This window comes from Girardinichthys multiradiatus, chromosome 13, assembly GCF_021462225.1.
Source record: "Girardinichthys multiradiatus isolate DD_20200921_A chromosome 13, DD_fGirMul_XY1, whole genome shotgun sequence".
Taxonomy (NCBI): domain Eukaryota; kingdom Metazoa; phylum Chordata; class Actinopteri; order Cyprinodontiformes; family Goodeidae; genus Girardinichthys; species Girardinichthys multiradiatus.
Window position 1 is genome coordinate 17940719 of NC_061806.1, and position 27709 is coordinate 17968427.

Below are 27709 nucleotides of genomic sequence, written 5' to 3' on the forward strand. Positions count from 1 at the left end.
ACGCTGTATTGGCCGCAAAAGAGGCCCTACACCATACTAATAAATTATTGTGGTCTAAAACCAGGTGTTTCAGTTTCATTGTCCAACCCCTGTAGTTAAAGAACATGTGAAAATGATGGCTAACAAACTGAAGTTTTCTGACCCATAAAAAAGCAAGACCAACAATCTCTCGCAGCCTGCTGTTGAACCTAAAGTCCCTAAATTCCAATGTATGTACAGTATTTACCCACAAACCTCTTTCTTTTCAAATCACTCATCCACTGCTTGGAAAGCACAACCATGGGATATGTCCGATGCATTGCTTTAATACAACTGTGTATGGTTTGGAAACCTGGGTGTTTACTTAGGTTTAGGGCTTTAGGACTGTAAAATCCAAGTCCTTTTAAAACTGGTCTGTAAAAATCTTTGAAGGCTTTAAAACATCTTTGAAGGTGGATGCATCTACCAATGTCAGCATTTACTAATACAACTATGCAGACAAAAAAATTTGATGTTGAAATTGGGAGAGAGAACAGAGTTGTGTTCAAATCGATTCAACAGGGTTCAAGGAACTTCCATGGATATTTAAAATATTAGTCACGGTTACTTAAAGAGTCAGTTCACTTAAATAACACAAAAACATATTATTATTAATATCCATTTCATTTAGTCATTTTACAAACACAAACTTGTTGTAGTGTGATTTATTTCATTTGGGATTTAATGTAATAGACAAACACAAAGCAGTACATTGTTGATGAATGGAAGGAAAATGATACATAGTTTCTTAACTTCTTACAGATAATATTGGAACAGTGTGATGAACATATTTTCTGCCCCCCCTTTCTCTGATGCCATTAAATAAAATCCAGCGTTACCAAGTGCTTTTATAAGTAATCCAAATAGTAAAAAAAATACATAATTTGTTCTCAGTGTATATAGAGCTTCTTTGTGAAGGCCTTGTTGGTTTCTTGTTTGTTTCTTAGAGAACAAACAGCATCATGACAGACATTGTCACAAGACAAGTCAGGAATACACTTGTAGTTTAAAGTAGGGTGAGATTATAGAACAATATGACAAGCTTTGAACATCTCAAGGAGCACTTTTAGGTTCTAAGCAACCTGCAAACTGAACTGACATATTGGGCAAAAAGAGCATTACCTAGGGCAGCAGCCAAAATGCATATGGTACCTCAGTAGGAGTAGCAGCACTCCAAAGCACAAGTGGGAAAATATTTTGATTAGTTGTACCCTAGCATCAGTAACTGTGCATTAGTAAGAACAGACAGCATGAAATTCCTTTCAGTGCAGATCTTTCATGACCTCCCTTGGTTAAAGAACCCCACTGGGATCATGAATCTTGTCCAGCAAAGACTGAACTTTCTGAGCAAACTGAAACAAACATCACTTCCTGCCAGAAACCTCACAACATTTTATACAGAGCTGTGGTTAAGAGTGTGTTGAAATCCTACATCTCTGTTATGTACTCTAGTGGCAAAATGGCAGCCAAAATGGACCTGGACAACATAGTAAGGGGAACGGAAAAACTTATCAGAACATCCATACTCTCTGTCAAGGCTGGATGGATGGATGGATGGTTGAGACAGTTTATTTAACTTCTTTACATTGAGTTTAAGTGTTAGGTGTTATACTAGAAATACATTTAGACAAAACAGATTTTTTTTAGCTATAGTTGGACAAAAAAAGCACTCCTGGTTCAAAATTATATAATTTAAAAGAAAATCTGTTTTTCTTTGTCAGGTTTACAACCAGAAAGACTTCTATGCTCAGGGATAAAAGAAACATTTATCACAATTTGATAATATAACACTTAAGGTACGTTAAGAAAGTGACTTTTCTGTTTAAGGTGACTTTTTTCTCAAAGAAATGTTACAAAGATTACCAATGTAAAATAATGAAATGACAAAATAAATGAAGACAAAAAAAAACTATGAATATAAGACAGTTCTTATCCAACATCTGCATTACACCATATTTACACTTATTCAGCTTTGCTAATGTTGGCTCAGGATTGTATGGTATAAAATAGTTGTGTTTAGATGGTTTTTCACAGCTCCTCAGTTGACAGCAGTGCAAACAGACATAATGCCAGAATAACAGTCAGCAGAATGTGTTGATGCACGTGTGGTTGTTGGCTTTGGATGGACATTTTAGGGTCACAAGATAGACAGATAAACTCCCTCTTCTTTTCCTGTTGCACGATGTCTGGTCTAAACATTCTGAGGGGAGATAGTTGTTAGAGGTTACTGCTGGGGGGTTGGGTTGGGGTGGGGGTGGGGTGTGTGTGAATTAAAAGCAGTCTATGGTTGAACAGTCAGAAGGCTTAATCCAAAGGCTATTTTTAAAGCATTTAAGTCATTCGAACATTTGCATTTTGGAGTTTTTTATTTGGAGATTTGAGGCGGCGATCCACCAACAATTTTCAGTTGTGAAACACAAAGAAGAAAAGAACATGGAAAGCATTTTCATTCAGAGTAACCTTCTGATATTAAAGTTGTATAAATAGCACAAATATTACAGAGATTTAAGTGAACACTGTTTCAGCGATTTCTACACTACCATTCGATTAGGTGTAGTTTACTCAGGCACTGAAAATGCTTCACATGTTCCATTCTTAGTATCTGCTTCACACAGGAAGATTATTGGTGTTGCCTCTTTCTTTTCTTCAACTCCCTTGAAAATAACTGAATCAGACAGTAGTTTAAAAGTTCTTGAAATTTATTTAGAAAAAAACACATAATGACATTTTTGAGATTCGAGTTGCTTTAATAAGAGGTCCACTTAGGTCTTGACCCCTTTTTGACAAGCCGTTAGCTTTATTTTCTGAGACCAAATAAACTGGATCCACACCCCATGAAGAGCCCTGCGAGGTTATGTACTGTTTGTAGGAAATTAACTGTTTATAATCAAATCTCACTTAAAAAAGTATGTACTATCCAGATTAATTGGTACCAGAGGCTAAAGCTAACGGCTTTTCAAAAAGGGGCCAAGACCCAAACAGGCTCCTGTTGTCTCAAAACAACAAAACAATTATTACAAAAAAGTCACAGTGGGTTAAAAAAGTCATGGTGAGACCAAATCATATTTACACCTTTAGATTGGGTGGTTATTTACAGAGCAGCTAATAATTATTTACTCAGTAAGTTAAGTTATAGGGCATGCCCCACCAATGATCTTCCTAAATTAAACATCTTTTGAGAACAGGTCATGTAAAGCATTTCCAGTCTGACTAACTTTGTGATATAAACTAAGGCAACATGAAATCAATATACATATAAATATATATATATATATTTATATATATATATATATATATATATATATACATATACATATATGTATATAGATATGTATATATATATATATATATATATATATATATATATATATATATATATATGTATATATATATACATATACATATATGTATATAGATATGTATATAATTAGGTAAAGGTTCTGACAGAAAATGCTTTACATGTTGTGTTCTTGGTAAGTGTTTCATATGGAAACATAATTCGTGGCACTGCCTCCTACCTCCATTTCCTGTCTAAGCTTATTTGTAAATGTGTAAAACAGGGCAAAAGTTTAAAGTTTAATAAAGTAGTATTGTTATATCTATTGTGACATTTGCAAGATTGAAACAACTGAATATATGTCTTATATTCTAGGTTCTTCAAAGTAGCCACCTTTTGCTTTGATTACTGCTCCACACACTCTTGACATTCTGTTGATGAGCTTCAAGAGGTAGTCACCTGAAATGGTTTTCACTTCACAGGTGTGCCCTGTCAGGTTTAATAAGTGGGATTTCAAGCCTTATAAACGGGGTTGGAACCATCAGTTGTGTTGTGCAGGAGGTGGATACAGTACACAGCTGATAGTCCTACTGAATAGACTATTAGAATTTATATTATGGCAAGAAAAAAGCAGCTAACTAAAGAAAAACAAGTGGCCATCATTACTTTAAGAAATGAAGGTCAGTCAGTCCGAACAATTGGGAAAACTTTGAAAGTGTCCCCAAGTGCAGTCGCAAAAACCATCAAGCGCTACAAAGAAACTGGCTCACATGAGGACCGCCCCAGGAAAGGAAGACCAAAAGTCACCTCTGCTGCGGACGATAAGTTCATCCGAGTCACCAGCCTCAGAAATCGCAGGTTAACAACAGCTCAGATTAGAGAACAGGTCAATGCCACACAGAGTTCTAGCAGCAGACACATCTCTAGAACAACTGTTAAGAGGAGACTGTGTGAATCAGGCCTTCATGGTAAAATAGCTGCTAGGAAACCACTGCTGAGGACAGGCAACAAGCAGAAGAGACTTGTTTGGGCTAAAGAACACAAGGAATGGACATTAGAGCAGTGGAAATCTGTGCTTTGGTCTGATGAGTCCAAGTTTGAGATCTTTGGGTCCAACCACTGTGTCTTTGTGCGGCGCAGAAGAGGTGAATGGATGGACTCTACATGCCTGGTTCCCACCGTGAAGCATGGAGGAGGAGGTGTGATGGTGTGGGTGCTTTGCTGGTGACACCTTTGGGGATTTATTCAAAATTGAAGGCATACTGAACCAGCATGGCTACCACAGCATCTTGCAGCGGCATGCTATTCCATCCGGTTTGCGTTTAGTTGGACCATCATTTATTTTTCAACATGACAATGGCCCCAAACACACCTCCAGGCTGTGTAAGGGCTATTTGACCAAGAAGGAGAGTGATGGGGTGCTCCGCTAGATGACCTGGCCTCCACAGTCCCCGGACCTGAACCCAATCAAGGTGTTTTGGGGTGAGCTGGACCGCAGAGTGAAGGCAAAAGGGCTAACAAGTGCTAAGCATCTCTGGGAACTCCTTCAAGACTGTTGAAAATCATTTCAGGTGACTACATCTTGAAGCTCATCAACAGAATGCCAACAGTGTGTGGAGCAGTAATCAAAGCAAAAGGTGGTTACTTTGAAGAACCTAGAATATAAGACATATTTTCAGTTGTTTCACACTTTTTTGTTCAGTATATAATTCCACGTGTTAATTCAAAGTTTTGATGCCTTCAGTGTGAAGCTACAATATTCATAGTCATGAAAATAAAGACAACTCTTTGAATGAGAAGGTGTGTCCAAACGTTTGTCATATTTACACCTTTAGATTGGGTGGTTATTTACAGAACAGCTAATAATTATTTACTCAGTAAGTTAAGTTATAGGGCATGCCCCACCAATGATCTTCCTAAATTAAACATCTTTTAAGAACAGGTCATGTAAAGCATTTCCAGTCTGACTAACTTTGTGATATAAACTAATGCAACATGAAATCAATATACATATAAATATATATATATATATATATATATATATATATATATATATATATATGTATATATATATATATATATATATATATATATATATATATATATATATATATATATATATATATATATGTATATATATATATACATATACATATATGTATATAGATATGTATATAATTAGGTAAAGGTTCTGACAGAAAATGCTTTACATGTTGTGTTCTTGGTAAGTGTTTCATATGGAAAGATAATTTGTGGCACTGCCTCCTACCTCCATTTCCTGTCTAAGCTTATTTGTAAATGTGTAAAACAGGGCAAAAGTTTAAAGTTTAATAAAGTAGTATTGTTATATAAATTGTGACATTTGCAAGATTGAAGTTGTGTCAGGACAGCAAAAGTCCCCTTTGGTCTTAGATTAGCCCTTAGCTTCAGTCTCTGAGACTAACAAATCTGGATTTATACTAAATAAAATGACAAGAAAATCAGATAAGATATTAACTGCTTATAACCTTTAAACATATCATCACTTCAAAAATTCTTATGTATCTCTTTGGTGTCTAAACTGGTAACTGACCAGTGTTCACATCTTTTTTCTACCTACAAATCACTTATTTGTAGGTATTTCATACTGAAATGCAGAAATAAATGAACAAAGAAAAAAATCAAACAGCATACTGAAAAACAAACACTGTCTGGCTTATTTTTGCTGCATTTTCTTCCTCTTACCCTGGTACCCATAACCTGTCCTAGTCATCACTTTGTCTTCTCCTTTCTCCCCTCAACAAGGTCTAATAACGTCTGTGGTTTTTATTGGAATTCCTTAAAATGGCTTTTGCAATGTCGTTTAAGTGTTGGGAGCCTCTGTCTGCTCCGTCCTTTGTACATGCATGTGTGTTTATGTGTGAGTGGGAGCCGATTCCAGACCTCTTTTCCATCAGCAATGCCAAATTCCCCCGCCCCCCCAACCATTCACCCCACTTCTTGATGTTCACCACATCTCCCACTGTGGTTGCACTCATTTTTGCTGGTGAGCTCTAGTCTTTTTTTTCTTTCTCCCTCTCTCTGTTTATTTATCTACTCTGCAGGGAAAAACACAACCGGCCTCTCACACTTGTAAGGTAATGGCAACAATTTGCTTATCGTGCAAGCACAGATGTGTAAATAAATGGAGTCTAGACTGATAGTGGAGACAAAAACCTTACCATCTGGATTCAAAATTTGCTTTCCAAAACAGTAATAGGTCGAGAGCACAAAAGTGTTTTAGCACTAACACACTTATCACAACAGCCCAGACAGCTTTAATTTCAATATCTCTTGATCCCGTCAGTTAACAAAAAAAACCCAATCAATCACTTTCCCTGTCTGTGTTGCCTTTCTGTATCACCAGAGATGTGGGGTTTTTCTGTTTGGACTCCACTCCAGCAGCAGAGAAAAAATGCACGGAAAGTGAATACAGACACATTCCAGATCCCCTTTGTGAAGTAAGTAATGCACCGGTGGAGATACACCGACAGAAAAGCAGCAAGGAGTACAGAGGTTGAAGTGCATCTGAGGTTCCAGATGAGGCGGGAGTTCAGCCTCGCACTTTCCTTTCTGAATGTTTAAAGGGGTAGAGTTTGAGTCTGTGCACAGGGAATGTGCATTTATATGTATTTTGCAGATGATGGACAAGGGCAACAGCACTGCCAAAAAGACAACCAGGCCATGAAGTACCAAAAGCGTGAAATGAACTCAGTAAGATGCAAGATTCGAACGTGCAAAACTGAACTAAATAAACAAACAAGTAAAGATTTGGAGTTGCTGTTGTGTCTGGCTGGCCTGTGAACTATTTGGACAATTTTAGGACCTTGGCAGCATTACAATAATCGTATTTTGAGCTGTGTAATAGGTAGAGGCGAAGGCGAGCAGGAGGAGGGTCACATGGAGTAAATTAGCAGATTGATAGATGTAGACTCTGCCGAGTTCATTCCCAAGCGTGGTTCTCCCATTGGTCCGACATGCCCCAACGATCAACACGGAAAGCTGCAGCGAGAAAAAAAACTGACCTAAGCTTTTGCTTAGAGGAGCTCTGGTCTGCTCTGTTATGTTGCACAGTAGCTCTTTAACAAGCAACGTAAACAGCAAATCTGCCTATAGAGTTTGTAACCTAACCAAAATAGTCGGTCGAATATAATCATTGTGGCATCAATATGACAAGTAGTGCAGTGTTTATACAGCTAATGGCAATAGCCTACAGCAAAAAAAAAAAACATCGTCCCAGTGATAGTAAGAACATTGATTTCATCCTGCTTTAAAATAGAAACATTTGAGTTTATACTAGTTTATTTTGGATCATTGTTCTGTTGGAACACCCAGTTCCAGACTCAACAGATAAAACGTCTTCAAGAAACAAGAAAGAAAGTCCAGTTGCCTTCGACTTAAGCACTTAGGATTGTCACGTCATGGTCGACTGAGAATCTACATCAGCGGAACACCCTGCTGTGTGCAGCTTTAAACTGCTGAGTTAGGGTGAAGCTGAAGAATATGGAGGCAGTTCTCCATCTTTGTTTGTCCACCCCCTTGATGCAATGCAGCAGTACCTCTTTTAGTGTAACCCTCACCATGTTTGATAACCAGTAGAGTTCTGGGGCTTTGAAACTTTACCTTAACTCCAACAAATACCCTGCTTGGCAACTTCTGTCATATATTTATCTTGGTTAGATTAGAGAAGATCCTCAGTAAATTCACCCACTTATTGCCTGCAAACGCCACTTAAATTATGTTTTTCAATTAGTCTACCCAGGAAAAATAACAGATCAAATGCTTCATTAAAATCAATAAATATGCTGTGTTTACAAAGGTATTTGTGGTGCTAAATGAAAGCAAGGGCTGCATGGTGGCACCATTTTTAACATTTTTGCCTTGCAGCAAGAAGGTATTCGGTTTGAATTCCACTTGGAGTTTCTTGAATGGAGCTTCTTCCAACAGACCAAAAATAATCATGTTGTCAGGTCCACAGAGCTGTGTGCAGGTTGGTATGTGGCTTGTTTGTTTGTCTTTACTCTCCACTTCAATGTGACTCACAGGTGTGGCTCCAGCTGCAGCTTGTTAGGATCCAATCAGGGGGAGCATAAAGAGGAACAGACTCCATGAGGCAGATGCTAAATTGGTAGCTCACCCAGTGTGGTAATCAGACCTACCTTTCTCTGAGTTTTGTCTTCTCTTTCCTACTTTATTCAGAGTTGTTCTCCTACTATCAGGCTCTAATCCATGCCTGTTCTTAAGCTCCATTGTTTCAGTGCTCTGCCTCATTGCTCCTCTGATCGTTGGAAAAGTTCTCTAAAGACTACTGCTGCTATTCCCTTCACTGTTCCTCAGGATGTCCTCCTGGATCTAGCTATGTATACTGATCAATTACTCGCCTCTTGCTCACCTGCTTGTCCAACCTCCAATACCATCAGCTCCACTGCATACTGTAAACTGTAGGTAAGCAACAAGAGACATTACTACCAACCCTCCATTCACCTCTACCTGCCAAACTCAGTTTCTGTAGATCTGCCCGATCTTTTCCGGACTATCTTCATCACATACAGTACGAGTTCTTCTCACTCTTCCATTCATCACACTTCATCTTCGTCAAAACCAGTATAATAATCAGTTACCTCTCCTCAGTGTTTCTTCTGAACCTCATATTCAATAAATCTTTTAAACAATCTCATTGTCTCCTTAACTGTCTGCGCTAGAGTCAAACCCTTTAACATTATGACAGTTTAATTGGTCTCTCTAAATTGCCCTTAGAAGTGAGTGTGTGTGGATGCATGGTTTTGTCGTGTGTTGTCCTGTGATGCTTTGGTGACGTGGGCAGGATGTATAGGCAACAGCTTGATATACAGGTACATCTTGCAAAATTGCATGAAAGTGCAATATTTTTTGTGATTTCAGAAAGTGAAACGATTATTTTATAGAGATTCATTTCACATAGAGTAAAATATTTCAAGCTTTTATTTCTTGTAATTTTGATTATGGCGTACAGGTAAAAAGAACCCAGAATCAGTGTCTCAGAAAATTAGAATAGCACATTAGAGCAATCAAAAAAGGATGTTTTAAGAACAAATGTCAGGCTTCTGAAAGTATGCCCATTTCTATGCACTCAATACTTGGTTGCACCTCCTCTTGCTTGAATTACTGCATCAGTGCACCGTGGTATAGAGGCCATCAGCCAGTGGCTGTGTGTAGGTATAATGGAAGCACAGATTGCTTTGATTGCTGCCTTCAGGTCATCTGCCTTGTTGGGTCTGGTGTCTCTTATCTTCTCTTGAGAACAGCCCATAGATTTTCTATGGGGTTCAGGTTAGGAGAGTTTGCTGCCAATCAAGAACAGGAACACTATGGTCATTAAACCAACTTTTGGTACCTTTGGCAGTGTGGGCAGGTGCCAAGTCCTGCTGGAAAATAAAATCAGCATCTCCATACAGCTTGTCAGCAGGGGGAGGCATGGAGTGCTCTAACATTTCCTCGTAGATGGTTCCATTGACTGTGGATTTCAGAAAACAAAGTAGATCAACACCAGTAGATGACATGGCACCCCAGACCATCACAGACTGTGGAAACTTCACACTTGACTTCAAGCAAAGTGGATTCTGTGCCTCTCCACTCCTCCTCCAGACTCTGGGACCTTGATTTCCAAATTAAATACAGAATTTACTTGAAAACAAGACTTTGGACCATTCAGTCCATTTTCTTTTCTCCTTATCCTGGGTAAGATGCTTCTGATGTTGTCTCTGGCTTGACACAAGGAATGCGACATTTGTAGCCCGTGTCTAGTATTAATCTGTGTGTGTTGGCTCTTGAGACCCTTACTCAAGCCTCAGTCCACTCCTTGAGAAGCTCCCCAAAATATTTTAATGGATTGATTTTGCTTGACAATTCTCTCAAGGCTGCAGTTCTCCCTGTTGCACCTTTTCCTACCACACTGCTTCCTTCCACTCAATTTTCTGTTAATATGCTTGAATACAGAACTCTGTGAACAACCAGGTTCTTCAGCAATGACCTTTTGTGGCCTACCCTCCTTGTGAAGGGTGTCAATGACTGCCTTCTGGACATCGTTCAAGTCAGCAGTCTTCCCCATGAATATGTAACCTACGACCCAGTCTGAGGGACTGACTTGATTAGCTGATTAGGATATAGCATGAGTGTCAAAAAATGAACTTTTCACAGTATTCTAATGCTTTACCAGATCCCGGGGGATGTTGGAGACATAGAGTCCAAGTGGACCATGTTCTCCGCATCTATTGTTGATGCTGCTGCCTGTAGCTGTGGCCATAAGGTCTGCGGTGCCTGTCGCAGCGGCAATCCCTGAACCCGGTGGTGGACACCGGCAGTAAGGGACGCTGTCAAGCTGAAGAAGGAGTCCTATTGGCTGTGGTTGGCTTGTGAGACTCCTGAGGTGGCTGACGGGTACTGTGGGGCCAAGCGTGCCGCAGCCCGGGCGGTGGCAGAGGCAAAAATTTGGACCTGGGAGGAGTTCGGTGAGGCCATGGAGGAGGACTACCAGTTGGCCTCGAAGCGATTCTGGCAAACCATCTGGCGCCTCAGGAGGGGGAAGCAGTGCTTCGCCAACACTGTTTATAGTGGGGGTGGGAGGCTACTGACCTCGACTGGGGACATTATCGGGCGGTGGAAGGAGTACTTCGAGGATCTCCTCAATCCTGCCATCACGCATTCCATGGTGGAAACAGAGGCTGGGGACTCGGGGTTGGACTCTTTCATCACCCAGGCTGAAGTGGTGGTTAAAAAGCTCCGCGGTGGCAAGGCTTCGGGGGTGGATGAGATCCGCCCTGAGTACCTCAAATCACCGGATGTTGTTGGGCTGTCATGGTTGACACGCCTCTTCAACATTGCGTGGCGGTCGGGGACAGTGCCTCTGGACTGGCAGTGGGGTGGTGGTCCCCCTTCATAAGAAGGGGGACCGGAGGGTGTGTTCCAACTACAGGGGGATCACACTCCTCAGCCTCCCTGGTAAGGCCTACGCCAGGGTATTGGAGAGGAGAGTCCGGCCGGCCGATAGTCTAAGCTCGGCTTCAGGAGGAGCAGTGTGGTTTTCGTCCCGGCTGTGGAACACTGGACCAGCTCTATACCCTCTACAGGGTGCTCGAGCCTTTATTAGGGGCCATCCGGTCCCTGTACGAGCGGAGCAGGAGTCCGCATTGCCGGCACTAAGTCGGACCTGTTCCCGGTGCATGTTGGACTCCGACAGGGCTGCCCTTTGTCACCGGTCCTGTTCATAACTTTTATGGACAGGATTTCTAGATGCAGCCAAGGGCCGGAGGGGGTCCGGTTTGGGGACCAGTGGATTTCGTCTCTTCTTTTTGCAGATGACGTGGTCCTGCTGGCCCCTTCTAGCCAAGACCTACAGCATGCGCTGTGGCGGTTCGCAGCCGAGTGTGAAGCAGCTGGGATGAAGATCAGCTCCTCAAAGTCCGAGGCCATGGTACTCGACCGGAAAAGGGTGGCCTGTCCTCTTCAGGTTGGAGGGGAGTTCCTGCCTCAAGTGGAGGAGTTTAAGTATCTTAGGGTCTTGTTCACGAGTGGGGGAAAAATGGAGCAGGAGATCGACAGACGGATCGGTGCGGCTGCCGCAGTAAAGGGGGCACTGTGCCGGTCCGTTGTGGTGAAGAGAGAGCTGAGCCGAAAAGCAAAGCTCTCAATTTACCGGTCGGTCCACGTTCCTACCCTCGCCTATGGCCATGAACTTTGGGTCATGACCGAAAGAACTAGATCCCGGGACGGCCCAGGACAAGCTGGAGGGACTATGTCTCTCGGCTGGCCTGGGAACGCCTTTGGCTCCACCCGGAGGAGCTGGAGGAGGTGTCTAGGGAGAGGGACATCTGGGCGTCTCTGCTGCCCCCGTGACCCGGTCCCGGATAAGCGGAAGACGACGAGTACGAGTATATATTATATATACAGGGGTTGGACAATGAAACTGAAACACCTTTCATTTTAGTGTGGGAGGTTTCATGGCTAAGTTGGACCAGCCTGGTAGCCAGTCTTCATTGATTGCAAATTGCACCAGTAAGAGTGTGAAGGTTCAATTAGCAGGGTAACAGCACAGTTTTGCTCAAAATATTGAAATGCACACAACATTATGGTTCACAAGAGGACAAATTGTTGGTGCACGTCTTGCTGGTGCATCTGTGGCCAAGACAGCAAGTCTTTGTGATGTATCAAGAACCACGGTATCCAGGGTAATGTCAGCATACCACCAAGAAGGAAGAACCACATCCAACAGGATTAACTGTGGATGCGAGAGGAAGCTGTCTGAAAGGGATGTTCGGGTGCTAACCCGGATTGTATCCAAAAAACATAAAACCACGGCTGCCCAAATCATGGCAGAATTAAATGTGCACCTCAACTCTCCTGTTTCCACCAGAACTGTCCGTCGGGAGCTCCACAGGGTCAATATACACGGCCGGGCTGCTATAGCCAAACCTTTGGTCACTCATGCCAATGCCAAACGTCGATTTCAATGGTACAAGGAGCGCAAATCTTGGGCTGTGGACAATGTGAAACATGTATTGTTCTCTGATGAGTCCACCTTTACTGTTTTCCCCACATCTGGGAGAGTTATGGTGTGGAGAAGCCCCAAAGAAGCGTACCACCCAGACTGTTGCATGCCCAGAGTGAAGCATGGGGGTGGATCAGTGATGGTTTGGGCTGCCATATCATGGCATTCCCTTGACCCAATACTTGTGCTAGATGGGCGCGTCACTGCCAAGGACTACCGAACCATTCTTGAGGACCATGTGCATCCAATGGTTCAAACATTGTATCCTGAAGGCGGTGCCGTGTATCAGGATGACAATGCACCAAGATACACAGCAAGACTGGTGAAAGATTGGTTTGATGAACATGAAAGTGAAGTTGAACATCTCCCATGGCCTGCACAGTCACCAGATCTAAATATTATTGAGCCACTTTGGGGTGTTTTGGAGGAGCGAGTCAAGAAACGTTTTCCTCCACCAGTATTACGTAGTGACCTGGCCACTATCCTGCAAGAAGAATGGCTTAAAATCCCTCTGACCACTGTGCAGGACTTGTATATGTCATTCCCAAGACGAATTGACGCTGTATTGGCCACAAAAGGAGGCCCTACACCATACTAATAAATTATTGTAGTCTAAAACCACGTGTTTCAGTTTCATTGTCCAACCCCTGTATATATATAATTTGTTTTTCTTCTTACCTGTAAGCCAAGAAACAAAGACTTTGAATGTATCACTCTGTGTAAGGACACTTTATAATATATGAGTATTGCACTTTTACGCAATATTACAATTTTTTGACATGCTGTATGTGACCAAATGTGCTTTTAAGTCCAAATCTAGATGCAAAGGCAGAACTGCTGCCAAAATAACTTCATTGAGCAAATGACATCTCAACTATGGTGCATTTCGGTCATATTTAAAGGAAGTATTATAAATGTATTTAAGGGAAAACCTGCATATATTTATGTAAAATCCAGAGAGAATTCCTTGGCCATTCTGGAAGACTGTAGTTGTTAAGCCATCTATGGAAAGGTCTTAACTCTGATGCAAGACAAAAATGTTGGGATTTACAACAAAATGGGCCAGGAATGTCAGAAGATAGAATTCACCTCTCTTCAAATGAGATGTGCCTGATATTTTTGCAAGTTTTTCTAATTCAATAAATTTTCTTAAACATAATCTATAACATAATCTATATTCATTTTGTTTAATACTGTTCTGAGCTAATGTTTTTTATTTGGGTATATTTAATTCCTAAAAGCTGTGGGTGGAACAGTTTCTCCTTTTCTGCAATGCTTTTGTCTGGATATGTTCTGTGATGGACTGGTGACCTGTTCAGGAAGTGCACCACCTCTCATACATTAGTCAAGGGAGGTAGTCTCCACCATCCCCAGCCTAACAGCCCCCAACCTTGAACAATTTAGGAATATTTTGTATAACTCTCACCACCACCTCAGGATCACTGCCCTATAACAGAAGCTGCAGGATTTATTTTATAGTCTTTGGTCTAATGGCACTCTCATCACTATTTTTGCTCACTGGGTAAGTTTTTGACAAGTCAAACTGTAGAGAGAAAAAGCAAGACATGTGTGATCAAGAGAATTATGTGCAGGAACTAGATGGGAGGTGGAGAAAGATGTTAGAGAACCTGTTTTTTGAATCAGACAGGCATACATACAACCCCCTCTGAAAAGGCTCTTTACTCATGAGGGGATTGTTAAAGTATACTGTATTCACTTGGAAAGTGACTATGCAGTCTTCTTACAATTGGTGAAAGGGTTTGTATTTGGTTCTGTCTCTATATGAAAGTCAGTGGATTTTATGTATTTCTTTACTTTGTTTCACCTGGCTTGTTCCAGCTGGTCTTTCTTGGCATCCATCAAGAAGGGATGTCATGACCGATTCACTTTCAGGCAAGCAACAGCCACACAGGTTTTCCCGGTGTTTCTTATATTTTAGAAATTTCTTTAGAAATTTACAGATGCTTGTTTTTACATACTGCAAACCAAATAAAGGCTTTTAACTTTGAAGTTCACATTCTTTGTATCTGCATGCCTGTTGCAAAAGGGTTTCAAGCATTTCATAGATTGTGTTCTTTTTTTAATATTACCTAAAAAAGCTGTACTACTTGTAATATAAAAACACAGTGGTGCTATTTGTACACACCACCACCAAAATCATAAACAAGTAAGAAACAATTCTTCCAGGATATGCTCTATTTACCAGTGGTTGTCACTTTTTCAATATACAATGCCTGGCCAATAAAAAAAGTCACCATCTGGATTCAACTAAGCAAATAGGTCAATTGGATGATTACTGTATGGATAATTACTGCATGGGCGATTAGGGTTCAGCTGGCAACAAGTTATTAAACCCCAACTGGTGCAATGAGTTGCTTCTCATTTCTTAAACAATCATGTCGAAAGACACATCCCGTGGTCGTGGAAAAGATATCAGTCTGTTTCAGAAGGGTCAAATCACTGGCATGCATCAAGCAGAGAAAACATTTAAGGAGATTGCAGAAACTACCAAAATTGGGTTAAGAACTGTCGAACGCAATATAAAACTGGATGGTTTGAGGGGACCCATCGCCTTCAAGGAAGAAATGTGGCAGGAAAAAAATCATGAATGATCATGATCAGGAATCACTTCAACATTTGGTGGAATCAAATAAAAAATAAAAACAGTGGAACTCTGGGCTATTTTTAATAGTGAAAGTAAGATCATTTCCACACGCACAATGAGAAGGGAACTCAAGGGATTGGGACTGAGCAGCTGTGTAGCCTTAAGAAAACCACTAATCTGTGAGGCTGACCGGAAAAAAGGCTTCAATTTGCTAGGCAGCATAAAGATTGGACTCTGGAGCAATGGAAGAACGTCTGATAAGTTGAGATTTACCCTGTTCCAGAGTGATGGGTGCATCAGGCTAAGAAGAGAGGCAGATGAAGTGATGCACCCATCATGCCTTAACCCCACTGAGAATCTTTGGGATGTGCTGGAGAAGGCTTTGTGCAGCAGTCAGACTCCACCATCATCAATGCAAGATCTTGGTGAAACGTTTATGCAACACTGGGTGGAAATAAATCTTGTGACATTGCAGAAGCTCATTGAAACAATGCCACAGTGAATGCATGCGGTAATCAAAGCTAAAGGCAGTCCAATGAAATATTCGAGTGTGGTCCTTTTTTTTTTTTTTGGTGGCCACTTTTTTGTTGGCCAGGCAGTGTAAGTTGCAGCGTGTTAAGTTATCTTTAGTTAATGGCAAACCAGCCATTTATGGGTGACGTGAAATACTACAGACACAACATTTATAGGGCAGGGGGCTGCTTTTGCTGTCTCCCCACCAACATGTGCCTGAGGGTCCCACAAGGATTTTGCTCAGGCTGTGTGGATATTAAGTGGGTCTGGGTTTACAGTGGATATCTTGTTTGTGATCCACTTGGGTTGACTGACATCAACGTATATCACAAAACCAATTGGGCATCCTAGGGTTTTGTTGGGTCTGAAATGGTAGTATAGAAAATGGGTTCCATCTTTTTTTTTAAACAGAATTAACTTGGGGCTATAATACAATGTGAGCCCATTTCTAAGGCCATTTCCTGCCAATATGGGCCCCACATGTAAATGTTGGCAGGGTCAGTCCTTTCAAAATTCACACAGAAGCATGCAGGAGGTGTCTTTCTTAAACTCCTTTGAAGTGTTTTGTTAAATAGGCTATTGACTGTGGACATTAGTGACATCTTGTGGCAAAGTTGCAGACTGCGATCTAGGGAATAAGAACTGCCTGACCCCACCATTCCTGACATAAAAAACTAAAACTACAGCGAATGCAAAAAGGCAGCTCCAGAGCCAATGCTTAATTCATCCATTCTAGGCTGTCATAAAAGTTCACAAATGCAAGTTATCAGATTGCAAAAACAACACTTTTAAACAATTTTAAAGACATTTGGCACAGTTCATACATTCACTGCTTACATTCATCAGCCTAACATTTAGATGGACAAAAGTTCTTTGGTTTTTTTACAGTTCTGTTCCCTTTAAAAAAAAAAAATGCAGTTGGATTTGACATTGATTAAAAGGGTAAAAGTGAACCTAAAACAGGCACAGGCTGTAAAAAAAACAGAATGTATCAAAAGCTAAATACCTTCGCAGTGAGTGTAGATTTTGATATGCGCAGTACTGAAAAACAGAAAATGTAAAGATTTCTCAATGCTAATATAGCCCACAGAACTTTCTAATCCTACACTCTCTTCAGTGTCTCTGCTTTAAACATGTGGTTTAAATCAATAGGCTGTCATATGGCAGGGACATAGCATTCAGAACACATCCTCTCAATATAACAATCTGGCGGACATCAGTGCATCCTTCTCTTTCTTCTCCACTCCCCCTTGTTATCCATTTTTCCTTCCAGTCAAAAAATAATGCAGAAGAAGCCACATCTTTTGGAAATAATGGTTTCAGGAGCAGAATGAATAGATCCTGTATTGCATGACAAAAGGAGACACAATTCCAGCTTTTACCTTTCTTAGAGACTAACACCAATGAAACGTTGTTCTACTGCAGAACTCCTGGGGTATTAGTGATCATGCTGCTTGATTTGAGTACTGTGCCGTCAGGGTAAACAAATACTGGAGTAGCAATGAGGCTGTGGTAAAGGGTAATTCATGGAGAAATGCTCTGTGTCTGTAACAAACATATGGCCCCTGTAAATTTCTGTTGACATTATCTTAAAACCTTGGCTATATTAAAAACTCCACATGGTTGTAAATCGAGCACTCCTGAGCTTTCACCCCTCTTCACCCATTTTCTGCTATCACTTTGCCCCGTTCCAAATCCGATTTTCATCATGATGTACTTTGGATCAATCAACACCCCTTATTTCTAGCCCCCTTGCTCATGTTTTCCATACCTCTATCACACTTTCACCACATGTCAGGAAGACTAGGGTTTGTGCGGTTTCTGCCCAACTTTGGGAGCAGTCCAGCTCGAAATCTGCGTAGCTGGGGCTGGTTTTCTGTTCTTAGTGAAACAACCCGGCCCTATTGTTAGAAAATGACAATTTTTCTGGTTTAAATTAGCAACGAGGCAACGCCGCAGTGTTTTTTTTTTTTCAGACATCTTACAGAGAAAAGAGCAAGAAAAGTGCAGTGAGAAAGAAAGAACATTGCCATCTGCAAACCACATGAAAGTGAGTGGTAATTGATTTAAAGCCATCTGTAATTAAGGATTATGTTGGTTGGCCAAAGAACATCTTCCAGAGGTAGCTGTACTTCTGTAGCTTTCAGTTTTCAAACAATTATAGACATGCATGGTTTTTGTCTGCTTGAAGTGATGTTTTGTGTTCATTTGCATTTCCCTTTCTGCAATATATCATCTACTGGACATCACACTTTTAGTTCAGGTCACATATGTCTTTGGTCTTTGTCTTTAATTTGATATTTTTCTTGCCTAATGGAAATGCTAATGCATTTTTAGACTAGCTGTTTCTTATTTAAAACAATCCCACTCAAGTGAATGCAAATATGTAACATTGTTGCACCAATGAATAAACTCCTAGCTAAATAACAATTTGATTTAGAGAAACATAGAATGGTGAAGTGCTATATAACATTTACACTGCTGTGAAAAACTATTTGCCCTCTTACAGATTTTGTTTTCTGTTTTCCTTTTCTGTATGAGTAAACACAAATTCCAGTTTTCAAATGATGTTTCATCAATTAGTGGACAAAATCCAGTTAAACTTGGTCCTACGTGAAAACGTTATTCCCCCCTGAACCAAATACTTTTTCTAGCATCAAGCATTCACAGTAACTGGCAGTTTTGTCTTTTTCATTTCTGTGGCATAACTTTGTGCAACTCTTGAATTTAAGTTGGATTGATTTCAGATGTCATGAACAACCTTTTTAAGATCATGTCACAGCATCTCAATCAAATTTAACTTCTGACTTGACCAGGCCAATCCAAAACCTTCCTTTATTTCTTGCCATTTAGAGGTGGAATATTGTTCTGCTGCATAACCTAAGTATGCTTGAGCCTCAGGTCATGAGTTGATGGGTGAAGATTCTCATTCAGTTTTTTTCTGGTAGACAGTACAATTCATGGTTCTGTCACAGCAAGTCGTCCATGTCCTGAAGCAGCTAAGTAACGCTAGATCATACATTATTTTTGATATTTGGAATGAGGTTCTTTTTCTGAAATGCTGTTATTTTTTCACCAGGTGTGCTGGGACATATGACTTTTAAAGAACTTCTACGTTTGTCCTATCAGGATACCTCATAATATTTTTTACCAGAAGTATTGGGGATCATCCAGACGTTTTTAGCAAGTGTTGTGGTTTTCATCTTGAGACTTTATGCGCCTTGTGCTCTTCACAGATGAAAGCAGGTTCACACTGAGCACATGTGAAAAAATATATATAATTTTAAATAAGAAAAGACATTTAGACCACCAAGTCCAAAATTTTGAAAACACTGTGTTCGAATAATATCGTTTGTGGAATTTCACACATCACAAAAAAGTGGGTCATAAATAATTCCATTTCTGTGCCTTAGACATCTCTAGAGGCCCACTTTACCACCAGTTTGTGTACTCCTTGTTTTTTTTTCTCCATAGAAAGTACTCCCGGCTCATTTATTCTGTTTTATCTGTCTCCTTCCAGTGATGCAGTCATTGATGAAGCTAATGTTGCTTTTTATCCTATGCCATTTCTTTCTTTCCAAAAAAGGTACTATTGGACCATATTCATATTCAATAAATTAGAATATGGGTTTCCGATAAGGCTCATTCCTCAGATTAAAAGTACCTTTTGAAAATAACTTTTAAGCAGGTATGAAGCATGCTTTTTTATTAAGCCTGCATTTCCATTTCTAGTGTTAATAAATTTGAGGCACTTTTTAGTTTCAAGGTTTACAGCAATTTTAATAAATTCTTGGTTATCCTGTTCCTGCTGTTTTTACTTTTAGTATTCTTCCTCAGTAATATGATATATAAAGTAACATTCCCCTTCTTCTTTTGGATGTTGGGAGCTATCAGTCAGTTGTGTATGATGGCTGCAGGAAAGGAAACAAATATGTCCCTTGCTTTGAAAAACAATGAAGTAAGGTGTTTGGAATTTTCTGCTCCGGTTGAGAAAAATACAGGCAGTCAAATTTTTTTTTTTATATAGTATGAGAGGATTCCCCAGATTGAGAATCTACTCTTTATGTGAGGAACGGCACCTTATTTAAATGGGTCTGACACAGGAAATTGTTGATGGAATTAAAGTCACAAAACGTGGACATAAGTGGTGGAACAGACCTTGTTGATTGATTGCATATTTTTCTGAACCTGCCTTCTACAGCAGAGTGGGAAAAAATCCTCTGTGTGTGATCATATGATGCATGTGTCACTTGCAAAGCATCCATTTCCTACTCAAGAGAGTCTGTCTCTGTGAAATAAAATGCATTTTATTACACTTCTCCAAGGGGATTATAACACCACAATAAGCCCAGTCAATTTTCTGTTTTTTTGTTTTTTGTTTTTTTTATTTTAAACACCTACGCACACATCTAAATCAAGCTCAGACTGAACAATAACAAAGTCTTCAGCTTTTCTAACAGTCTCAAAGCAGTTGCTCCCAAACTCTTATTCACTGTTGACCCATCAGGGAGATATATATCCATGATGGATCAGAAGTGAAATAATAAAAATAAACAATTGGCTTTGGAAGCTTGTCTGTAACATGATGAAAAGAGGTATTGTGGGAGCTATACTGAGTAGTTGACCCTGCAAAAACTTGGCCCCATGTCCTGCTTTTGAAAGCCCCAAACAAAACCCTTGGCAGACAGTGAACCAAGGGGCAATGAGGTAGCACAGTCAAAAACAGAAGGCAAAACCTAAACCTTCCCACATGCACGGGATACATATAAGCTACCCATATTTGCAATGACTATTGCCGGTTAACAAAACACACTTTCACTACACTCTAAAAATGCATGGGTAATACCAAACATCCAATCTATGTTCTTTAGCTAAACTAGTCTTGGATCAAATATGGACTGATCAAGGCAGATTAAACAAGGAAAGGGTTAAGGGTTTTAGGTTTGACAGATCATACAGGGTAGGGTTGTGAACCCCAAACAACTATAAATCAAGTATACCATAATTTTGTCACCAGTGTTGAACATTGCTAGCACTAGCTTGCGCTAACTACTTAGCAGGTAAAAAGATATAAAAGGTGACTAGATAAAAACACATTGCGTGGTAATAAACATTAGGAAATAAACAGGATTTTGTGGAATATTAACAGACATATCAACATCTGGCAGTGTCTTAGAAAAAATGTATGTTGCTTTTTATGTGCACCCGTTGTGAAAAGTGCACATTTAGATCAGTGGGGTGGAATTCCCATGTTCTGCCGCATCATGACCGGGTACCTTACTTTTAGTTTACACTGAAAGAAATTTCAATGAGTGAGTGCTAAAGAGTCAGGTGTGTCTAGGTGGCTCGGAAACTTTGAATACCTCTTTGTTTGTTTTCTTCTGTCACCGTTTTCCCTTTTTCCTGCAACACTTTCAATATTTAAACTCTAGAGACAGATGGAGCAAAACATTGTTAATGGTTAAACCCAGTGGTGAGCCATCAGGGCCTGAAATCTAAATGAAAGACTGATGTTAATTATATTTTGTCCATTAATACTCAATAAATAATTTCAAATGGTCTCTTTGCTTCCTTTCATTGCTTTTCCCCTGCTTGCTGCCTCCAGATGTGTATTTCATTTTAAAACATTTAACTAATTAATTTCAGCCATTTTTGTTGCCATGGCCAAATAAATCTGCCTGGAAACCTTCACAATAAGTTCTGCGGGCCGTCTAGCAAAAAATAAGTGTTGATCAAACTGTTCCTTTCACAAATCACATTTTGAGCTGGCAACACTAAGGCCTTTAGCAGGTGTATGGTACTGTCAGTGTATTCATACCCTTTGACTGGACAGTCAGAGTGTACTAGCTAGAGCTAGCAAACTGTATCTGTAGCAAGACATACAAGCAAAAATATAGTAGTTTTGATTTTATGGCTGTTTTCTCAGCCCACAATGGCTGAAGGAGGATAAAAAATGGATTTGGTTGTAGATTTATAGTTGAAGCCATTTTCAAGACGGACCTTTCTAGAATTATTAGGAAAAGTCGGGAAACCAAAATTTAGCGAGCCTGCCACACATGGTAAAAGCATTTGTCCATCACTGTCAGTCCACTAACTGCAAGCAGTACACTTGGTTCACAGGCTCAGAGGAACACTGCAAATTGAATTGCTGGGAGTGCCTGTTATTTGCCACTGATCAACATGGTGTTTGGAGCCATTCTGGGTTTGTAAATTTGACTTGCCTAACCAAGGCGGTGTTACACCATACATCTGCAACAAGACACCAAAAACACTGTCGGACACTTACAAGCAACAGTACTTTCCAAAACTTTAGGGGAAACCAGGGTGGATCTACAGCTGAGTGAGCAAGTGAGCAGGGAAATGGAGCTCTGATGGCGATAGATGGAACTGAAATGCACAGATAGGCTATAACTTGTAACTAATCTGACTAATCCTGCTACTCACTTGACTTTTAATAATTGTTGAGATCCTTGCTTTCCTTAATGTGGGATGAACTCATTCCCTGTGATAGGTAAAGAAATAGACATCAAATCCATTTACCACAAACCCAGTCTTCCGGTTGAAAAAAATAGCCCTTAATTGGGTTTATTAATTCCCCTTGACCGCCTTCACTCCTGAATCATTGTATATCAGAGATATTAAAGGAAACAACATTCGTTCAGCTAGATAAAAAAATTAAATAAAAAAACAGAGACTGAGCAGTAAAACTGAAGATATCACAGTCCATTAACTGAGAACAGCAGTGCTTTCTGACCAAAAGAAGTTCTCATAATTTTTTGTTTGTGCTTGGCTCACTTTGGAAGCATAAAATTCCATTCTGAGAAAAAGGACAATTGGAGGAATTTAGATTTGGCTCCAAACAGCATTGCTTTAAACATATTCTGTGCCTTGTTCCCCTCTCAATGATGACAATCAATATCTGGCCTTAGAGAAGAAATTTGCTTTGACAACTGTAACAAGGTCAAAAAGATTAAGAGATATTGGGGAGGGGGGTATTGCACTGTTGACAAGCTCTACCTTTATCACAGTTTAGCTTTCTACCAGAGTTCCTGTGATAATTCCTGACTGATAGATGCTGTTCTCAACCCATTCTGCTATCGCAGCCCTTTCTAAGAGCGAATCAAGCGCTGACAGAGTCAATGGGAGGTGGAGGAAAAATAACAAAGGGTGTCTGCCAAGCCTCCCTACTACTCTCTCTCTGTCTCTCTCTCTCTCTCTCTCTCCATCCTCCTGTTGCTGCCAACCCAGTGGAAAAAACATCCTCTGCTCCAGACAGTTATGAGAGATTGAAACCATGAGTGGTATATTGATAAACGAAGATATGGGATGGCAGGCAAATAAATCAAAGAACAGTAAGTGAAACTTGGACATGAAAGATAATTAGACTCTATAATTTCCCTTTCTTCGTTTGCTTTCCCTTTGGCTCATACAGCGCCATAACAGTCTCTCCAGTAATAAGCACCCCCATCCATTTTGATTGGCCACATATTTGTCTGTTCACTATTTTAGCTCATTGCAGACTGATTTCCACATGTCATCTAACTGTCCATGCCAAGATGGCTACTGGTAGAGTGAAAACAAGCCTAAAGAGTATAGACAGAGGGAAGAGGAAGCAAATTTGCAGACCTTCAAGCATCTGCACAAAAAAGTGTTTATGGATTTTACTGGGTCTGTCTTTTTCTCTTCCCTTTTTAGCCTGAAAAACCAATCCAGCCTATTAGTCTTGAATGATTTGGTCCAAGCTTTGATTAAGACTAGAACCTATATTCGGTTCCCACCACCCTTCACTCCTGTTCCTCACTCAGTTTTTCACCAGAACCGGTTAGTATTCCTTCTAATGTGCGCTGAAGACTGTTTAAGCATTTGGGGCTAAAATTACAAATTCTGGTGAAGTAGGAAGAAAAACAAACGCGCTTGATAAAAAACAGTCTCAAAGCCTGATTTTAAACGATACCAGTGGCCCATTTTCACTTTGTCTGCTCTGAAACGAATAATGGAACAATAGGCTTTGATAAGAGAAGTGTGTGCGTACTTCTTTGTGTGTGTTTTTGTGTTCTGGAGGTGTTTTGGATTCCAGTATATTAAAGGACTTGGAGGGCGTTTACTTCTGCTAGAGAATGACTGGCATTCTCCTTCATTTCCTGTTAGCACTGAAAGTAGTGGAGGCACATGTGCTGGCCAACTCTGGAAAACAAGCGCACATGCTAAAGCATTAAGTATCTCCACACAACACGAAAGAACCTGGTGGGAGCGCAAAGGAAATAAACATTAAAAAGACTCAAGAAAGTAGCACGGCTGATGTAGAAGGACACAATCTTAAATATAGTCACTAGTACAACATGAAACATCCAAAGTGTTGTGGGTCTGAGTATTTGAGAGGACACTGGCAGCTACACTGCCCCCTTGTGGACACAAACTTCACCATCTTTTCCAAGCCAGAGAAGATGACCTTGGAAGGTCATCAAAGCAGTGATAGCTGAAATAACATCCTATAGATAGATAGATAGATAGATAGATAGATAGATAGATAGATAGATAGATAGATAGATAGATAGATAGATAGATAGATAGATAGATAGATAGATAGATAGATAGATAGATAGATAGATAGATAGATAGATAGATAGATAGATAGATAGATAGATAGATAGATAGATAGATAGATAGATAGATAGATAGATAGATAGATAGATAGATAGATAGATAGATAGATAGATAGATAGATAGATAGATAGATAGATAGATAGATAGATAGATAGATAGATAGATAGATAGATAGATAGATAGATAGATAGATAGATAGATAGATAGATAGATAGATAGATAGATAGATAGATAGATAGATAGATAGATAGATAGATAGATAGATAGATAGATAGATAGATAGATAGATGGAGCTCTGTCTTTATGAGTGTGTTACTATGTTTAAAATTTATGTTTAGATGGAGTGTTAAAACATTGTAGTTGTTTTCACTGCACAATAGTCGAACACCACGTGTGCCCTCGAGAGTATACAGCGGGACCATTGTTTGTGTATGCTTGGTCACACTTTGGCACTTTGCACAAGAGGCCTGAACAGGTTTGGCACATATGGTTTTAAAAAGGAACCGCTCGCACAAGCGCACACTTGAGCTGCTTGCAACCTCAAGTCAGTCTGTGGCTGGCCAACTTCCATCTGGTGGAGACTACAAATCTCTGAAAGCCAGAGACAAAGGATTGCTATAACAACAGCAGAGAAGGCTGGCATCACCCATGTGCCTGCCCTTGTGAAGAAAAAACACACTAACCATAACAACAAATCACATCAACCAGTGTTTATTACCTAGAAGTAATTCAGTCAAAGCAAAGAGACAAGTTGTAACTCATGAAACACAAGATTTTGTAAGTTTAGTGTGTATCCCATGATCCCAAAGATGGCATAACAGACATTAATACCTACAGAAACTCTTGCAATAGTATGACAGACACACTTCTACACCTGTGGTCAATTCTCCTCACCATGTTCCAGAAAAATAGAGAGATGCTGTGAAATGTTTTTGGATTTTAAAAGTCTGAACCAACAGTCTTTTCCTTAGAACCCTTCCTGATGCCGTGACACACAAATTGATGCACTGACCATTATGGTAACAGGACTTCTTGGCATAACAATGTTTTCTTTTGTTTTTCTTTCGCAGCCTTTTTAATTTACATATGGGACACCCAAAGACTTGGAGTCACAACTATCTGTCCTCTCTGAGTTTTTGGTGAAGGGATGTTGTTACCCAAGGAATGTAGCATTGCTTGCCAGAGGCGTCACAATGGATGGAATTAAGCAACAGTGGAGGAGAAAAGTGAGGAGAAGAAAGAGAAAAGAAGTGAACAGTTTAGTTGTTACCTTTAATATATTTGGAATAAACCTTTAACTATCAGTTACATATTTATGTGAAACAAATTATTTTGTGTCCGTTCTCGAACTAACCTGTAGCCTCACAGTTCTGAGACATGCCATGCCTGTTTAACATCATCATAGACACCCCCCAAAATCTGTGGGATGAAGACCATCTAAGTCCAGGACATGAATTCACAGCCACAAAGAATGCCATTACTTTCCAGATGATTGCACTATTCATACCATAAAGACATTCACATGAAGGTAGCCAAGGAGAAGGTTTGTGATCAGACTGTAGCCACGCTCTTTTTAATCTGCAAGTTTGGTACTTAGTGCACTAGCTTAGGGGTGAGGAGATTTACTTGGGTCTCATGACTGAGATGCTGAATCTGTTTTTTATAAATTTTTTCCCCCTTTCCTGCAATCTCCTGTTTCTCTTGGCCCGGTACACATTAGCCACATGTGATAAACTCAAATGATGATGGGACGTGAGGATGCAAGCAGAGCTAGAGGAAATGTGAGCACAGGTAGCGCTTACCTCTCCCTCTGCGTGGGGGTTGTAGGGCAGGCAGGTTAGGGCAGCAGTAGGTATGCTCTTCAGCTGGGTCTCTCTCTTCTACCACCCTCCTTGGTTCAGCCACGCAGGTCTCCCATGAGATGTAGCAGTATCAGATACTCAGTGAACATGCAGCCAAAAATAAGGAGAGGCGTCCTCCAGGGCAAAGAGCCGGCACTCTAAACTAGTCCAGTGCTGTTGCAAATGCAGAAAATCGACAAAGAGGATGAAAACAACCAAAAATACAGCTCAAAATTTTATGTTCTCTACTACAGGTGAAGCAAACTGTTTTCAAACTTTTTTTTCTGCGTCTGGCAAGAAAATCTAAAAACAAAGTCCAACCACGCGCTTATAGAAGGAGATGGTAAAACCTAGGGAGAGGATGAAAGTGAAGAAAGAGGGAAAAATCCTGTCTGTGCTATTTTCAAGCTGTCCAGGCGCATGTCTGAGGAGCACCTTCCCAATCTGTGTACTCTCACTCTCCAGATTGAAAAGTAGGAGGGAAGGAGCAAGAGAGAGGGAGTGGAGGGAAACTCAGCGTGTTAGTCAGTCAGGTCAGGCAGGCAAGCAGCAAGGCAGTGTATTTGGAGCTGAAGGCTGTGGGTCCCACTACTGAGACTTATAACCAGAAGCTGTGTACCTCTCCGCTCCAATCTCTCTGGCTTACACTGTGCCGATCCCTCTCCCACTGGCTTATTTTGAGACAGACTGGATTCTTCATTGAGTTAACCCCCTTCACACAATAAGCAAGTGTCTGTGGCTGAACGCAGGGAGTAGGAAGGGGAGTGTGCAGGATGGGGTGGGTTAGCAGCCGCAAAAAGAGGGGTGGGGTAGGATGATGCAAAGGGAATAAAAAAACATTAAAAATGGAAATTTGGGAGAGCCTTTTAGCCATATTATGCCTTTTTCCAACTCATGTCTAAGAAATCACCCCATTCCTCATGCCATCACTTTTTAAATCAGGCTATGCATTAAACTCTTCAGATTAACGCTTTAGCTTACTGAGTATTGATTTGTCATAGAAAACATGTTACAGATTGTTTGTGTGTTTATTTAGGATGTCCTATTTAGGACTGTGTTGGCCCAAATACCAATTTAACTTATTTTAGATTAGGATTTTGCCAAAAACAAGTCAAAATCTGCACTTAGTGAAGAAAGTGATTATAATGTTGTGTGTTACATCTTAAAAATGGGCTTGCTTCATTATTTGTTTCTAAGGGTGTATTCACACCAGGAAAGTCCTTTGGTCCGCTTGTTTGGTCCGGACCAAAAGCTAACTTTATTTTTTTCATTTTGTGCGGTTTGTTTTCACATTTTACTTTTTGCAAGCA

At 40.3% G+C, this 27709-nt stretch overlaps 1 protein-coding gene across 1 annotated transcript in view; it reads right to left on the reverse strand.

Moving 5' to 3' along the window:
* The window catches only part of col8a2 (collagen, type VIII, alpha 2), a 67471-nt gene extending 40380 nt beyond the window's left edge, over nt 1-27091 (reverse strand). The window contains exon 1 of the mRNA XM_047384664.1: nt 26361-27091. The gene's annotated coding sequence lies outside the window, so the exon portion shown is untranslated. The remainder of the gene's footprint in view (nt 1-26360) is intronic.
* Nucleotides 27092-27709: the final 618 nt, after the last annotated feature.